General features: G+C 46.2%; 1 protein-coding gene across 1 annotated transcript in view; it reads left to right on the top strand.

The window, feature by feature from the left end:
* LOC138472825 (neuropeptide Y receptor type 4-2-like) overlaps positions 1-12,091 on the top strand; it is an 85,550-nt gene that overhangs the window by 1,375 nt on the left and 72,084 nt on the right. Inside the window, exon 2 of the mRNA XM_069611192.1 lies at positions 4,614-4,736. The gene's annotated coding sequence lies outside the window, so the exon portion shown is untranslated. The remainder of the gene's footprint in view (positions 1-4,613; positions 4,737-12,091) is intronic.

The raw sequence follows: 12,091 nt of genomic DNA, 5'->3' as shown, positions 1-12,091 counted from the left end.
CCCATCCAAAATATACATGCCACTATCCGTCCTTCCTCCCATCTATCCATCCATCTGCTCACCCAACCACATATATCCCACCGTCCGCCAGTAATCCATCCATCCATGCGTCCATCCACCCAGGACATACATCCCACTATCCGTACGTCTGCCCATCCATTAAATAAATCCCACCATCCGTCGGTCCGCCCATCCACCCACCAATATACATGCCACTATCCATCCTTCCTCCCATCCATCCATCCATCCATCCATCCATCTATCCATCTATCTACCAATCCATCCTCCCACCCACTGTCCTTCAATCCATAGTTCAATCCATCCATCCATCCATCCATCCATCCATCCATCCATCTATCCATCAATCCATCCATCCATCCATCAATACATGCATCCGCCCAACATACATCCCACTGTCCATCCGTCCGTCCGTCCGTCCATCCATTCATCCATCCATCTGCTCACCCACCCACATATATCCCACCGTCCGTCCGCCAGCCCGCCCGCCCGCCCGCCAGCCCATCCATCCATCCATCCACCCACCCAGGACATACATCCCACTATCCGTACGTCTGCCCATCCATTAAATAAATCCCACCATCCGTCCGTCCGCCCATCCACCCACCAATATACATGCCACTATCCATCCTTCCTCCCATCCATCCATCCATCCATCCATCCATCTATCCATCTATCTACCAATCCATCCTCCCACCCACTGTCCTTCAATCCATAGTTCAATCCATCCATCCATCCATCCATCCATCCATCCATCCATCCATCCATCCATCTATCCATCAATCCATCCATCCATCCATCAATACATGCATCCGCCCAACATACATCCCACTGTCCATCCGTCCGTCCGTCCGTCCATCCATCCATCCATCTGCTCACCCACCCACATATATCCCACCGTCCGTCCGCCAGCCCGCCCGCCCGCCCGCCAGCCCATCCATCCATCCATCCACCCACCCAGGACATACATCCCACTATCCGTACGTCTGCCCATCCATTAAATAAATCCCACTATCTGTCTGTCCGCCCATCCACCCATCCACCCACCCACCCATATATATGCAACTATCCATCCTTCCTCCCATCCATCCATCCATCCAACCACATAAATCCCACTATCCGTCCATCCGCCCATCCACCCATATATATGCCACTATCCATCCTTCCTCCCATCCATCCATCCATCCATCCATCCATCCAACCACATAAATCCCACTATCCGTACGTCTGCCCATCCATTAAATAAATCCCACTATCCGTCCGTCCGCCCATCCAAATATATATATGCCACTATCCATTCTTCCTCCAATCCATCCATCTATCCAACCACATAAATCCCACTATCCGTACGTCTGCCCATCCATTAAATAAATCCCACTATCCATCCGTCCTCCCATCCGTCCATCCATTTGCCAGCTGGTCCGTTCGTCCATCCATTCACCCACCCACATACATCCCACTGTCCGTCCGTCCACCCATCCATCCATCCATCCGTCCATCCATCCAGCCATCTATTGATCCATAAGTGTGTCCATCGATCCATCATTCATTCATTCCATCCATCCATCCATCCATCCATCCATCCATCCATCCATCCATCCATCCATCCATCCATCCATCCATCCATCCATCCATCCATCCATCCATCCATCCATCCATCCATCCATCCATCCATCCATCCATCCATCCATCCATCCATCCATCCATCCATCCATCCATCCATCCATCCATCCATCCATCCATCCATCCATCCATCCATCCATCCATCCATCCATCCATCCATCCATCCATCCATCCATCCATTATTTTCCAGCTGGTCCATCCATCCGTGCACCCATCCACGTGTATACAAGGACGTCAATAGACGTAGATTTGGAAAAGGAAGATAGCAAGGGCAGTGCGAATACATATATATGTGTAGGCAGAAATGCGTAGGTTAGCCTTGCATCTTTACCACTACATTTGGCACGCCATTTTAGAAACAACGCTGAACTGCACCGTGCCATCTTCTGTGCATTTAGGCTTCAAGTCAAAGTGTAAACCTAAAGTACGATGCACTCTGGAGCCTGGTTACATGTAGCACAGCAATGGAGGGATTGGCCCAGCAGTGCTGCAGCACATGCAGGTTCTGCTTTGTTATTCGAACGTCCTTTTCTCAAAAAACACTTTAACACAAAGTCCATTTTATAGGAATCTGGCAGATTGGGAACACCCCGATGTATTTGGCATTTTGGGATGGGTGGAAGAAAAACCTGTTGCTTCTTGCAGAAGTACAGCATCTAATTCATTGGGGTCCAGTGTGGTTATTTTCATTGTGCTGTTGCGTAAAAAGCAGGCGTAAAGGCATCTGTAAAACTTTTGACGCATGATTTTTGCAGTGCAGCCGGTTTTCTGTGATCTGTATGGCAGAGCGGTGTGACCAAGTGGAATTACAGCTTCTGCCACCCTCATTTGCAGGCTGGCAGTAATGCACTGGAATCTGTCTGCTTTCTACAACAGCTAAAAGCAGGCGGATGCCAATGCATACATTCCACGTAGCATGTATGCAATTTGCACTAGGAAGTGCCATTAGAAGGTGCCATGGGTGATTCCTCTGGCTTTTTATTCTTTTTTTGCACTTTATAGTGCAAATGACGAAAATTGCCTGGAGTGAAAAGCCCAAGCTCTTTTCTGTGCAATGTATGCACATTTAGAAAGGTTTTTTCCATCGCTGGTGTGGGGATCAGCTCCATTTCCATTTACGCCCCAAAAGGGCCCATCAGTTCAATGTTAGTGCATCATTTTCTTGTTCAAGATGAATTGCATGGAGGTGGCCGCTTCTATATGCACTCAAGTGCAAAGTGTCTCCTTCATGCACTTTTTAATTTTGCCGCCAAGAAGTGGAAAAGTAAAGAGTAAAACACAAGCAAAATCCCCTTTACTCTTACAACAATTGTAGGAGGCATATACAATGGATTCCTTTGGCATCCGCCTGCTTTGCTTTTAGGTAATAAAGTCATGCAGGTTCCATAGGAATCCATTGGCTCTCCACCAGTGTGAACATCCATGCTCATGGAAAATCAGGCTGATTTTGGCAAGGGACTAAGTCCGCTCTGGTCTCCAACTCTGCAGACCAAATAAAAGAAAATCTGGCAGATGAGAAAAGTGGCTGGAAAAGTTCATTGCCTCATTTACCGCAACTTTCCAATCCGCCAGACCCAGAAAATGACACCCACAGATTTGGAGTTATCACAATTGGCACAAACCAGGATTGTTAATTACAAGCATGAGCCAAGCACTGATCTCGCGCATGCCCTAGCGTCACGTGACCACTGTGGTGTTGACAGGACTTTATCGCATTTGCATTTGTATTTACAAATGCATTTACTGTCTAAACGAAAATCTGCACTCGTCCCTTTTTTATGTCATTGCACACTCTGTAGGTCTTTTTCAAAATCCACCACAATCGTATGGAAGTGGGTCTGTTATGTTAGCACTTACATGCAAACATGATCTCTCTGTGCAATTTTTGTCATTGTACGAAGTGAAGAAAGGAGTAGCCGGAATCAGCTGTATGCCTTCTTTTTGCACTTCGTAGGTCAGTTTATGTAACTGCCACCAGCCATTTATGTATGGCAGGCTGCATGTGCAATAGATTCCAATGGAATATATCAGCATTTAGAAGGTTTAAAAACAATGGATTCCATACAAACATAATCCATTACTTGCAGCATGAAAATCAGATGCTGGCAGTAATACACGCGCAATCAAATGGAGTGGAGGAGGGGGGGTAGCCGAAAACCTCAATGAAAATATGGCAGAATGTATCAAGCATGCATACGGGAGGATATGCATTGTCTCGGGAGGATAGCTCAGGGGCAACGTGCTCGCCTTGCAAGCAAGACGACACGGCGCAACACTGGTTCGATCCTCGGGTCCGCGCTTAGAAACCTCTGGGAATTAAGCACGTCATAAATAACCTATCATATCATATCATACACCATAATGGACAGGACCAATATGTTTCTAGCTGCAAATCTTGGCTACACCCGGGTTTCTTGTACTTTGGGACACAAACATGAATGCTTTTCGTCTAAAAAGCGCTTGTACCAAGTGGAGGTGAGTGCATGATTCCAGAGTATGGTGGGAGGAAAGAATGATGTGACTGGATTCAGCATCCGGTGAGTGCGATGAGTGTGTAGAGTGGGGTGAGGCGGTGAGACATCGACAAAGCAGTGACAATCGTACAATGCGCCAGGGGAGATCGGAAGGAGTTCCTCTAATACTGGGCTCGGACTCAAGCAGAAAAATGTTGCTCTTTGTGGCCACAAGTATGTGTGCATGTGTGGGAACATTATATAATAAGCATTGGCAATGACAATAGTTTTAATTTTTGTATAGGCATTTGACAGTTGTTCAATCATATTCCGCTGGTACGCACACCTTATGCGCAGGTACGCACACCTTATGCGACTTATCAGTATAGCATAACCATTTCCAAAACATTGTAGGCATACCTCTCAGATGAGCCTTGTTTTTGAGGGTGTCACCCTCCTTTTATACCTATTATGGTTTTTGACCCTAATCAAAATGAGTCATCCTTTTAATTGTTGCAGGCAGTTTCATCCCAGCAGGAAACTTCCTGCCGGATCTACAGCAGATGCAGGAAACATTTACTAGATGACCCGCCCCTCCAGGGACCAGCTTTCCATGTGCCCTTCTCTGCGCTGCAGCCTAAAGTGAGTCCGTCCTAGGTACACCCATTCATTTGGAATGCTTGAAGTAATTGACACCACATTCTTTAAATTGCATTTGCATAAAAAGTCCGGTTTGTTAAAAGTAGCAGCTATAATACGTTCACAAAATAGATGCTTTCTCTCTAAAACATTTCAGCCTCAAATAACAAACAAAAGCAGGACGATGAAGCTGAGCTGCACTGATCAGCCCAGGTGAGTTGATAGAATAGAAACAGAGCACTGGATTGTGATAATAAGTCCATGGCCCTCATTACGACCCTGGCGTTGGACCATGGTGCTAATAGCACCATGGTCCATGCCGGTAACTTACCGACTCCGTCATGGCGGAATGGGGAATTACCGCCCCATTCTGAAGTTGGCGGGGAGGTAATTCCCCATGCCGCCATGGCCCTTCCCCAGTCCCATTTTTGCCCCATAGGGCTCAATGGGAATGGGGAAGGCGCTAAGTACGGTGCCGCAAATTGCGGCACCATACTTAGCACCAAGGTCCCTTTGCGGGTTGGTTTTTAACGCCTGCAAAAAGCAGGCGTTAAAATCTCCAACCCGCAAAGGGACCTCGTAATCAGGTGTTAAGGGGTTAACGGCGCCGCCACCTTTTACGGCGCTGTTAACCCCTTAATGCCAGGGTTGCAATGAGGGCCCATATCTTTGCTTGATTTGTGTCCTCAGCTGCTCACCTTAGACAGTGCCAGGCCTCCTATCCCTTTCTGTTGGCTGACCATGGACATGGCAAGTATAAAATAGTTTCAATTTTTGTATCCACTTAATTAGAAGGGCTTTTATACCAGCATAGCATTTTAAGAGCATTAAAACATAACAGCATATTCAGCTGTAATGAGTAGAGCTAGCACAGGATTTCAAATACATTTTTGCCAAACACCTGCTTTGTGCATGCATGTCCCAGAAATCTCCATAACACAGTAACATTACCTCTGACACCGAGCATTTTCACTGGATCCTGAACCATTTCTGAATGCAAGTTGGAGCTGATAGCGGAGAGTATGACATTCACGGTTTGTGGCAGCACCAGGATGACTGTCATTGTACATAGCAAATGTAGTTTGCAAAAGTGATGCTGCTCAATTACTCCTCTAACACAGTCACAAAGCTCCCATACATCTGGCCATGTGTGCGCCGACTGCTCCACCCCTCACTTTATTTCTCCATCCTCCACCAGCATTTAACAGGAGCTTTCTCTGCTTGAGAGTAATCTGATGGGAATGCGTTTAGATCACTATAAGACATATAGTGTCAGGAAGCCAAATAATGTAGATCAGGTGGTTAAGACACCAGTTATGTGAATTGTTTTACTGTGGGACAGCACACACCAATCCATCATAAAGAAAGTTGGTATGATCTGTGGTCTGGAAAAGCCGGATATGCTCAAAGCCTGGGAGATGGGAGCCAGTGAGGTTGTGCAGCGAGGTTGTGCCCGCAGTACTTGTTCATGCCTTAAATGGGACATCTGATTGAAAAATAAAGAGACAGCAGGAGCTTGAATACATGTTCAGTGACAGATTTATTTTAGTCCCAATGATCAAGGCTGGAACTTCTAAGTAGTGATAAGATAACGTATAGTTTAGCCCAGCGAATTCTCTTGAGACTTACAACAGGTGCTGATATCACCACATTCTCTATTTGTTTTATTAATATAGTATTAAACAATCAGTTGGCATGGGTCTATGGCAGGCACGCTGAATGCCCTTTTCTATAGCAGGCACATTAAAACAGAGTTCGAGCTCAACCATTTCACTGGCATATTTTAAAACATAAGACTGCATGTTTGTTAAAAACAATGACTATACACAGGTGTCCTTATCACAGTTACTTTTGCTGTCTTTGTTGTTTGAATTTCTTTGCACCCCCGGTAGTTGTAGTCTTACATTCACGATGTGCAAAAAATTAAAAAGTGCACTTCTATTTTTCGCTGAGGACTGTATCTCTGAACATGTATAATATGTTTGTTAGGTTAATTTATTATGTGAATTGTTTACTTTTCAAATCAGACACTGAGTGGTCCCTAAGGGCTTTCCTTTGGTTTGAACAGACAAAGGAATGCATGATTACGTTTCTGGATGTTATACCGCGCTCCACTGCAACGTGCATGCCCTCTTGACAGTCTGGCAGGTCTGAAAATGTTGGTGGGGAATGGGTATGGGAAATCTAAGATGTACTTGCTTTGGGTTGATAGTTCAGATGTACCAGGTACTGTGTATGGGACTGTTTCTTGATGATTTGTGTGGAGGGCACTTGTGGCATCTGTGTCCAGAGGGGAACTTTGAGCGCCTCTATTATGAGGATGCTTTGATCACAACTGGGATATATATGTTGGCTTCAAAGGTGTAACTTTCTGATGTTTGATGTCTATTGGGTGGGTTTCCAATTGCCATACGGGTATAGGATAGTCAGTTTGCATATTGTGTGCTAGAATATTTTGGCATATTAGTATGCATGCAATTAATAAGATAAACCAAAATAATTAAATGTACAGTTAACTATGCATACAAGTGGTCTCATACAAAATGTTGCGACATAAATGCTTTGTCAAACAATCTTGCCACTGAGAGAAAATGGTCACGCCAAATGTACACCACCAGAAAGTGCACTTAATTTTCTTAAAGTTGCGCTAACCCACCACAGATACACCAACCTAAGTTTCTGCACTTCTTAAGCACTGTTCTGACACAGACCACCACACACACACCATTACCTCAATACCCTGTAGTGAACATTAAACACTGCCACAGACCCCTCACAACATATCTGAAACCCATACACCCCACAGAGAGCCTTATCTTTTCAGATCTGCACGTAACAGTTTAACTAAGAAATCTTGTCCTGAACCCCCACCACTAAATTAGTTCCCTACCCTACCTCTTGCAGACCCTGAAGCACCTATAAACCGAGAAAAAGGACAAAGGCATGTTAGTCAAGATAGCATGTCATAACAGGGCATAGAAAAGAGTTTCACTCATTCTTCTTTGGGGCACATTTCTGGATGGCCCAAGCAGCTTCAGCGACTGGCAGCAGGGGAGGAAATTAATGCTGGTTCCCTTGAAGCCCCCACACAACCAAGCCGCCCTGGCCCAACCATATTAACACCAATCTCTGGTGCACTGAATGGCTGGTGAGACTATCTGCCTGTCAATTGTTTTGATATAGTACTTTGTGAGGGTCAATGCAACAATAATGCAAGAGTATGTTACAGCATTTGGGGCACTAACAGAGGCGCAAGAGGATTTTGTCGCTAAAATCATTAAACCGACCCCATTGTTAAGGTGTTCCTTTTCATATAGTGTGAACATAGTCTCTTATAAGGACTCCAGTGTGTGTAGATATGCCAGAGGGGGATTAATGCATTTGTCCAGGATCATACACTTTGGCTAAACAATGAACTAGAGATTTTAACCCACTTTGTAATTCAAGCACGCACCTACCAAGTTTTATTTGGTACAGATATTTTCAGTTTTAGTTTGAAGGCCTACAATAATACTATTGTATACAGTGTATTTGCAGAATGCAGAAATGTGAGCAAACCGACATGTAAATCCTTATACAAACACCTTAAGCTAAAAGAGTACCACTGTAGTATTATTTTTCACATCCTGAAAGAAAAACAAAGCCTCAGAGTGCAAAATAAGAAAATCCTGAAACATTCCCTTTTAACACTATTGTACCTTTTTGTCCACTTTCAGACACTTACTGAAAAAAGTTGTCTAATAAACTAAGTTAGGTAAGGAGATTGTGTCACAAACTTCCAGCTCGTTGTTATGCACATTTGTTGCATATGTTATTGTTAAGGACTATCTACATAAAGATAACCTTTTTTTTATATGTTAAGCTAGTCAAAATCATGGATATAAACAAATCTTTAAAAGGTGATGTAGCTGTTACCGCACATTTACTGACTTGAACACTGAGCTGGTGCTGTTACAGGTCTTTCAGTTGTAAATTGTTCATCCGAATAAAACAACTTTCTGTAATGAGAAACTAACTTCAGCAATGTGACTGCTAAACAAGAGACATGTGCTTGCAGGTCTCAAGGCGCTAGCTTCAGAGCCCCTGACCAGGCTCTGTGTGTGTCTGTCTCCACCAGGCCGAGACTGGCAAATGGGCACTGCTTGCTCGTCCGAGCCGACCTGATTCTAACTGTAGCTTGGGAGAAAGAAAATGCAACAAGGAAATATCGACTTTTACCAATGCTTTCAACCAATTGTGGAGGAAATAGCCCACACTACAGAACTCTCTCGTTCGTTGCCTCTCATGACATTTCATTTCATACCACATGAGGCTGTGTGCAAGTAGGTTTAAGGCCTCTGAAAATAAAACCACTATCAGCGCCGTCTTTTAAAAAAGTCTCTCCATTAATCCTGCAACTAGAGTGATGTAAAGACAAAATCAAGCATTGTTAAGTGGGCATATTTATTAAAAATATGATGTTACAATATTGTAATGCCTCATTCAAGGGACCCGGTACCCAGTAAGGGGGTAATCATGCCGCAAATTGCGGCATGGTTACTTCCAAGGTCGTAATGACCCCCAATGACCCTTTCATAGTCAAATTAAATGGAAATGGAAATAAAGCGCTCATTTTTGTCCTGACCAGTCAGAGTGTTGTGAAGAGCAGCAGTATTTTACCATTTCAAAATGGCCATACTATTTGTAGGTCTGGAGTGAAAGTGGAAGCAGAGGAGTCCCCATTGGGTGTGTTCTGGGTGGGGATCTGTAGGGGGGGAGTGGGTGGAGGAGGGAGCAAGCATAGGCTGGGATGGGCAGGGAAGGAACCAAACAGCACCCACAGCTGTGTATCCTACCTCAGATTGCATTTCACAAAATATCTTCCTCCTCAGATCCCATCTCCTATATCTCCCCTCCCCATGACAATACTCTCAACATATAGGTATGTTGCCCTATGGGGCAAAAATGGGAATGGGGAAGGGCAATGGTGGAAGGGGGAATTACCGCCCTGCCAACCTTGGAATGGGGCGGTAATTCCCCTTTCCGCCAAGGCGGTGGCGGTATTTTACCGGCATGAACCATGGCGCTAATAGCGCCATGATTCTCCGCCATCCGTGTAATGAGGACCTAAGTCTCGCCCTAGCCGTGCTGGTGGCGGGGTTGCCTTGATTTTTCCTGAATGGGTCCTTTCTTCCCTTGTACCCACCCAGCCATACTCCTCCTTTGAAAGCCTGGTCTGCAAGCTGGTCACCTCTCCTACTTCCTCCCTGACCAGTGCCACCATATACAGGCCACCTTGCTCTATCTCCCCGTTCCTCTCAGAATTGCTGATTTCTCCCCCTCTCTCCTGACAACTACCTCTAAACTCCTCTGCCTGGATGATTACATCATCCACCTTGACTCCTCAATCGCAGCGTCCACTCTATTCCACAACCTCTTTACCTCGCTCTCCCTTTTTATTCTCCCGTCTTGTACTGCACACTTGGCTGGACATACTCTCGATGCCTTTATCCACACTGATTGTTTGCCCTCTACCCCACTCTCCACCCTGCTCTCCTGGTCACATCACTCCCTCCTCTCCTCTCACCTGGGCCCTCTCAGCCCCTTTACTGCAACTCCCGCAGCTCTGCCAGCCTCATTCACAGACATCCACCCAATGAAATGAGTGTCAGTTGCTGCCTTCGCTTCGACCTTCATCCCCCCTCTCCTCCCACTGCAGACTCTACCTCTGACTATGCTCTCAGCGACCTCCATCTTGCCATCACTTACACCTGAAACATGACACAAAGTGCCTCATCACAAGTTGGGCGGTATCCCAGCGGTATTCCTGCTGGGATACCGCACGCGCTAATAGCCCTACCGCCACCCAGTTCGGCGCTATTTGCGCGGGATCCCAGGTTTGGTGGAACGGTCCTTCCCCATTCCCCATTAGGCCCATTTTGGAATTCCCCATTCCCCATTGGACCCAATGGGGAATTTTTGGCACGTTTACCGTTGTTCGTATTACCTTGCGGTAATAGCACTGAAAATCGGCAAATTCACGGCAGATTTACTCCCAGCTCAGAGCTGGGGTAAATACTGCCAAACCTGTGATTTGGCGGACCCTTAAATGCGGCGTAATTGCATTACCACTCCATTTAAGGGTTACCGGCCAACTCGTGATGACTCTGCAAGCGTAACACTTTAGGCCTTATCACAAGTTGGGTGGTATTCCGGCAGTATTCCCGCCAGGATACCACTTGCAGTAATACCACTATCGCTACCCAGTCCGGCGCTATTAGCAGCGGATCAGGGGTTTGGCGGAACGGTCGCGGAACGGTCCTTCCCCATTCCCCATTGGACCCAATGGGGAATTTTCGGCGCAATTTCCGTCAGCAGTATTACCATGCGGTAATAGCACAGAAAATCAGCAAATTCCCCATGGATTTCCCCCCCAGCTCAGAGCTGGGAGTAAATACTGCCAAACCATGTGATTTGGCGGACCCTTAAATGCGGTGGTGATAGCATTAGCACCACATTTAAGGGTTACCACCCAACTTGTGATGACCCCAAATGCGTAACACTTTGGGCCTCATCACGAGTTGAGCGGTATCCCAGCGGTATTCCTGTGGGGATATTGCCCATGCTATTAGCACTACCGCTACCTAGTTTGGCGATATTAGCGCTGGATCATGGGTTTGGCGGAATAGTCCTTCCCCATTCCCCAGTGGGCCCATTCTAGAATTCCCCATTCCCCATTGGATCCAATGGAGAATTTTTCGGCACATTTACCATCGTTGGTATTACTGCGTGGTAATAGCGCCGAAAATCAGCAAACTCCTGGCGGATTTCCCTCCAGCTCAGAGCTGGGAGTAAATACTGCCAAACCCATGATTTGGCGGACCCTTAAATGTAGCTGTAATAGCGTTATCGCCACATTTAAGGTTTACCGCCTAACTCATGATGACCCTGTTCATCTGATTCTGATCCAGCAGCACTGAAACACAAGGGCAGAGCTGCAGAACAGAAGTGGCAGACCTCAAGCTCATCTTCTGACAAACTGGCCTGCCGCCTTCTCCACAGGCAATTTTGTCTCTCCATTAATTCCAAGAAGAGGGCCCACATTCAAGCTTGCATCCCTGGAGCATCCACAACACAGCAGAACTCTTCCTTCCCAGGACCTCTGCACTGCACTGGCCACCCAGTTCACTGCAAAAACTCAGGACATCCTGAGTACTCTTTCATCCTCCCCTTGCCCATCCCCTCCTCCCATCCCTCTGCCACCCTAGCCTCTCATCCTCCCTCATCCACTCTCTCCTCCTTCTCCCCTATCACATCAGATGAGGTCACTAGTGTTTTCCGCTCTCTGAAGGTCTCCTCCAAACAGACCCCCCCTGTAC

Source organism: Ambystoma mexicanum, chromosome 8 (assembly GCF_040938575.1).
Source record: "Ambystoma mexicanum isolate Mex_15411 chromosome 8, UKY_AmexF1_1, whole genome shotgun sequence".
Taxonomy (NCBI): Eukaryota; Metazoa; Chordata; class Amphibia; order Caudata; family Ambystomatidae; genus Ambystoma; species Ambystoma mexicanum.
Note: the sequence above shows the minus strand (reverse complement) of the source record. Positions and strands in the feature narration are given on the sequence as shown.